This window comes from Staurois parvus, unplaced genomic scaffold (genome assembly GCF_062004578.1).
Source record: "Staurois parvus isolate SC_StPar_1 unplaced genomic scaffold, SC_StPar_1.0 ptg000184l, whole genome shotgun sequence".
Classification (NCBI taxonomy): Eukaryota; Metazoa; Chordata; class Amphibia; order Anura; family Ranidae; genus Staurois; species Staurois parvus.
In genome coordinates, this window is record NW_028317980.1 from 7,396,747 (window position 1) to 7,403,025 (window position 6,279).

The 6,279-nt window shown below is 43.4% G+C and overlaps 1 long non-coding RNA gene across 1 annotated transcript; it reads left to right on the forward strand.

The window, feature by feature from the left end:
• Window positions 1–4,836: 4,836 nt before the first annotated feature.
• Window positions 4,837–5,583, forward strand: LOC149462167 (uncharacterized). The gene is made up of 2 exons (XR_016312713.1): window positions 4,837–4,957; window positions 5,288–5,583. It is a non-coding gene; the product is annotated as an uncharacterized LOC149462167 (long non-coding RNA).
• Window positions 5,584–6,279: the final 696 nt, after the last annotated feature.

The window sequence follows — 6,279 nt, forward strand, 5'->3', positions numbered from 1 at the left end:
GGGCGCCTCTGCTGACACCAGGTTCTAACCTTTTGGGGCTTGTAAACCTCTTATCGTTTAACCCTTGCAGTGTGGGGGGGCCCCTTTAACCCCTTTTTCTGCATACTCGCCTTGTTCTGCACTGAAATCACACAGTGCTGATGCTGAGAACACAGGAGCCCAGAAAAAAGTGCTTTGCTGTAGGCTGTCTTTAGCTCTGGGAACACTGAGTACGGATCTTAATGGGAGTTCTGGCTGCAGAATAACTTAGACTAAGCAAAGTTCAACAAACATTTATCAGGAAAAAATGATTAATGGTCAGCCCACCCCTCTTCCTAAGATCCATCAGGCCTCCAGTGGATTGCACAGTCCATGTTCCTTCTACCCCACAAATATAAATCTGACAAAAGATGGATCAGCACATCCCCCGTATAGTGCAAGGGCCAGTTCACACTACAACACGCAGTACACACTGCATTGCAATCACAGTGCCCCTGCGATCTGCAGTAGGTGTCAATGCAATGATAATGACACCCCAAACGCAGGTCACAAATGCAGTGCATTTTCCCACACTGGATCACATGGTACTTTTGTACCATGTGATCAGGTTGCAGTGCGTTTCCAAAACGTTTCCAAAAGTAGTGCAAGCATTCTTTTGGGTGCGGTGCAATTTCATCCCATTCAAAATGAATGGGTTCAAATTGCACCTTCAATAACTTGCATGTAAATCCACAGGAACACGTAGCACATTCCTGTGCAATTCCTAATGTGAATGGGCTCTAAGGCTCCATGCACACTTGTGGGACTTGTCATGCGACTTTGGTCACATAAAGTCGCATGACAAATTGCAGCCTATAGATGTCTGTTCAGATCTGTACGACTTAAAGTTGCAGCGATTTTGAAAAGATTGCACTACTTTGATGCAACTTGATGCAACTGATGCAAAGTCACACTCCAAAGTTGCACTGGAAATCATGCAACGTTGGCGTCGCACAAGTGTGATTGGAGCCTACAACTTTGCTTTTAATACATATACTAATACCCTTCACACTGAAAGGAGCTTTAAATGGGCTTTTATATCAATGAACAATGCACATGATGAATGGATTTAGGCAATAATTATAATCCCAGAGTTCAGTTCTAATGCAACACGTGCAGGGGTGGACTGACCATTTGGAAACTCGGGCACTGCCTGAGGGCTCGGGGTCAGTAGGGGGCCCCATGAGATACCCCTGGTACCTTTTTTCATAGGTTTTTTTGAGTTTGAGCAAGGACACAGGGGCACCATGATCCCCTTTTGCCCGGGGGCCCCATGAGTTATCAGTTAGCACCTGAAAACATGTAGTAATGCACTGGGCAGGTGTGAAGGGGGTCTTAAGGGAGAACCTAATTGTGCCATTATTGCCACTTCTGTCCCCATTGGGAATATTTCCTCTCGCTTTCCTGGTGGTTGCATGACACCAGGACAGGAAGTGAAGGAATGTGTTCCCAATGGTGTCACAGGCAACAATAAATACTTGGCAGAGGTTTTGGTTGGAGTTCCAGTTTCAAGGGGTCTGTGCCACTTTGGGGGACCTCAGTGCTGGGGCTAGAAGCTGGCAGCACTGAAAGGCAGCATTGCCTCCAACATACAGAAGTCAGCAATACAGTTGACTGACATCTTAGTTGCTGAGTAAATTATCCCATCATGGAAATTTTCCTTAGTGACAGCTGTAATGACTATGTTCCCCCAGAAGCCTAATCACACCATAATGTTACTGCGAATGGAAAAAAAAACACCAGATGACAAGCACAATGTAATTTTATTCCACCACGCCTTCCATTTAATAAAAAAACATTTTCAGCTTTATTATTTACTCAGTGCAGTTTAAACAGTTAAATCTGAAGTTTAACCAGTTTATATTGTGACTTCTTTGCTTCCTCTTTGCCCCTTTAAGCTGATGACATTTTTTAGTAAAACCTTTAAATTTTCTCTACATATTTTATTTTAGACCAATGAATGTCTTTTCTGGGTCTCTGTAGTTCTCTATGAAATGCAGGCTGATCATGGCTGGCAGGAGGGACTATCAGGGTGCTGTGCTCCTCTTAAAAATCCTCAGCGTAAGTGTGCCTATTACATTAAGGTGTGCACCCCAAAGCTCAAACACGGAGCAAGAGAGGCAGTGGCTAGGGGGTGTACTTTTGCCATGGCTGTGATGCTATGCCATGGCAGAGATTATAGAGCACAAAGCACATGTGAACAAGTCTTTATTTATATATATATATATATATATATATATTTTTTTGTTTTAGAATTTTGGTCCTTTTTTTTTGTTTTTATTCTTATAAATATTTATTTATTTTTACATTTTTTGAGCTGCCCTGTTGGGGGGTTTTGGTGAAATATCAGACCCCTGATGTCACACATTTGAAATTGAGCCTCAGCTGCACAAATGAATGAATAGGAAGCACTTACCGGCTTCCTATTCATTCACAAACTGCTTCTCAGATCGCTCACTGCTTCTGCTTCTCAGATCGCTCACTGTGTTCATTCAGAAAAAGAAGGGGCTGGTAAATTACATAGTTACCCCCCCCCCCCAGAAAAAGGGAGAGAAGGTGAAGCCGGCAGCGCTGCAGGGAGAGGAACAAGAGGATCGGTATCTGCAATAGGCAGTAAAGCCGGCCTTCCTACTTGGCAGCTGCCTGGGCCCCCCTATTTGAACTGAAAGGACCCGTGCCCAGAACAGTAGGGCCAGACATACTGCCTTATCAGCGGCCCTGGCGCATAGGGTGATAGGGTGTGCCAAGGCCCACCTGGCACACTCCCTGCGCATGCCTCTGGTCCTCAGCACTGATGCAAGCAGTAGGTTGGCTCTTGGAAGGAAGTACACAGATTTCAACCTACCTTAATGGGTGGGTGTCAGTCTGGAGGGGTGGGTGTTCTTAGATAGGTTGCTTTTGCATGCAGACTGACTTAGGTAACACCCACATGTGATGCTGAGCCTCCATGTTTGAAAGAACTGAAATCCAATGAATGAAAGGAGCAGGCCAAGGACAGTCAAGCTGGGGAGGAAAGTGCTAGATGATACTGGATGTCCTCCAGCCAGGAAATGAGGCGGGCTCTATCTGACTGGCAGCAGCTTCTAATACACATTGTAAGAAGCTCACAGTGTGCAGTGAAATCACAGTAAGCCATTTCAGTCCAGGAGGGGAGGTTGTAAAACTGTGCAAAACTAAATGTAAGGCTAGAGGTCAGCAAACCTGGGCTTTGTTCATGCAGGGCAAAACAACAGGTTCTCTTTACCCCCCCCCCCTTGTACATACTAACCTTTTCTCTATTCTCTGGTGGTCTGTTCTGAAGATCATAGCTCATATGTCAGCTCCCAGGGCAAAGAAGCCAAAGTGCGCCCCCTTCATTATGTGCAAGCTTTGGGGATGCTACTCCTAGCAGTCATCCGCTTGTCAAAATGCCTTGCATCAGAATGAGCTCACTGGTGCCCCCATCCATACAATAAACAGCTGCGCCCAGGGCAGCTGCCCCTCCTGCCCACCCCTTGTCCAGGCCCTGCTTCCAGGTATGGAAGACACATTACTCTCTCCCCTTCTTCCCATGTGATAGCGCTGGTGCTTGGCATCATCCCACCTACTTAGGCTACACTTGGAGCCAGGGGCGGACTGACAACTCATGGGGCCCCCGGGCAATAGGGGATCATGGGGCCCCTGTGTCTTTGCCCAAACTCAAAAAAGCCTATGAAAAAGGTACCAGGGGCATCTCATGGGGCCCCCTACTGACCCCGGGCCCTAGGGGTCAGTATACCCTATACTGGCCCTATACCAGATATGGAGCTGGCTTTATGCACATGGGCGCATTAATGATGGAACAGAAATATGTTCAGTAGGGTTGAAGTCAGGGCTCTGCGTAGGCCACTTGAGTTCCTTCACACCAAATTTATCAAACCATATATTTATGGAGCCAGCCTTGTACACAGGGGGACATTCTTGCTGGAACAGAAATTTGTTCAGTAATGTTGAGGTCAAGGATATGGGCAGGCCACTCAAGTTCCTCCACACCAAACTAATGAAACCGTGTTTTTATGGAGCTGGTTATGCAAGTAGGGGAACATTCATGGTGAGATGAAAAGGGGCGCAGTACAGTTGTGGTCAAGGCTTTGTGCAGACTACTTGAGTTCCTCCACACCAAACTCATCAAGCCATATCTTTATGGAACTGGCTTTGTCTACAGAAGCACAAAAAAGGCAATTCCCCCAAATTTTGTAACACGATTGGAAGTGCATTCATATGCTGTAGCAGTATTAGTACCTGGCCTTCCCTGGAAACACTTGAACTCAGTAATTTAGGGTTGTTTCCACATACATTTGGCCATATAGTGTAAACTATATTTCCAGAGGGCCATTAGGACCCAGACACTGGCAGTGGCACGCATGTAGGCTTCCAAACACAGACATGGAGGTCTCACCACCACCTTATAATAACATGTTAGGTGGTTTAACCCTTCAGCATCCACCAAACACTAAAAATGCATTTTGGGTGGCCTAACCCTTTATTTCTCCATAGGTAGGCTTTTTTCTTGATTCAAACAGCAGTGTATTAAAATTATATATTTTTAATTTCGTTTTCAGACGATAATAGTAGATTTACAAAAAAAAAAAGAAATATTGGGCTCATTACTGAGTCTTAATATCAAATCACATCTGAGAATGTCATTTCAGACGTACATTCTAGCAGGTTATTGGCTTGCTGTGCTGCAGAGTCACTTGGCCCTTCAGGACAGAGCCGCCGAAGGTGGGAGGGTGGAAATGTAATTGTCGATTTTCTTTTGGCATAATATACACATCACCTTCTACGTTTTCATTTTTCAGGATTTGATACAACCAGAACATCTGTTTCTGCTGGATACATCCAGAAGTGAATAAAAAAGGAATCCACAGCGAATATCCAGGCATCCATGATGGAAAAAAGGACGTAATTATAATTTAAGGTATCGTGATTTAAAGGGGATTCTTTGTTTAAAAAAAACCTTTGCATTTAAAGGGAATATATAGTACTTGTGCACCTTTATTTCATAGATTAAAAAAAAATTAATGTTTAGGTTAGGTGAAAATGAAATGTTACCTATGAATGTTTTGGTTTTTATTATTGTCAGGCAGCAGGTGGAGCTGTTGGCTCCTTTTTACATGTTTGCCAGACTAGTCTTACTTAATTATCTGTAGTTGTAGCTTTAAGAACTCATTAGATCATGTTACAATTTACACACAAAAGATGGATTCAGAGCAGTGACTTCTCACGCCTCCCTCTCCCTACCTGCTAGGTACAGAGGACTCCAAAGAGTCAATCACAGACTGGGAATCTGAAGGCAATAGTACAAAAAAAGTGGTCTACGCAGAGGACCTATCACAACCCCCTGATGAAGCCACGTGATTGGAGGCGTAACGCGTAGGGGAGGGGCTACGTCATCACTCGAAGAGGAGCTGTACAACACGATAGACGGCAGGTGTATGACTCAGAGGCCAGCAGAGGATTTCCAACGGGATATTGCGTTATTTAAACCTGTCTAATATGAGTTTAATACTTGGATGGTGGGAATAAAAAGTTTTAAAAGGTAAAGCACTATGTCCTCTATTTCTTCCTGCATGCGGAGTAACACAAGGAGAGGATAATTAGGAGGTCTGGGATAACAAAAGGAGTGTGTAATCCCTGAGGGGATAATCAGCCACCAGAGGATACATCCATTACTCCTAAAGGAAGGATCTCCCTATTTTACCATCTAAAGTATATGTCTAGCAGGTTCCAGGGAAAGTGAACCGAAAGCGTGTACAGCCTAATTGCAGGCATCAAAGGAGGTGAGCGCACATCTTCACTATTTGAAGGATTCACAAAAGTCACAAATTGAAGAACAACAAGCACCAAGTCACTATATACAAACAATTGTTTATTCAATGGGACTATTATTTTGATGATATTTGGATTCATACTAATCACTACTAATTATTTATGAGCATTTGGTTATTTTTATTTATGGGGGATCATTTAAATGCGTTTTAGTTGAGGGTTATTAGTTGGTTTACTATTTTTATTATATTAAATGAGGGTATTATGAATATAAATGAAATTGAGGGTATTAGTAAGTACATCATGTCACTAATAGATGATTTATGAGCACTTGGTAAAATTGTTTTGGAGGAGTATTTCATGTGGAGTTGTTTTGTTGTTTGTTTGGAGGAGATTGATTGGTTGAGGCTATCTATTTAAATATTTTTTGGTGTTTATACACTTTTTAGTTATTTGTACCATAATTTGAAT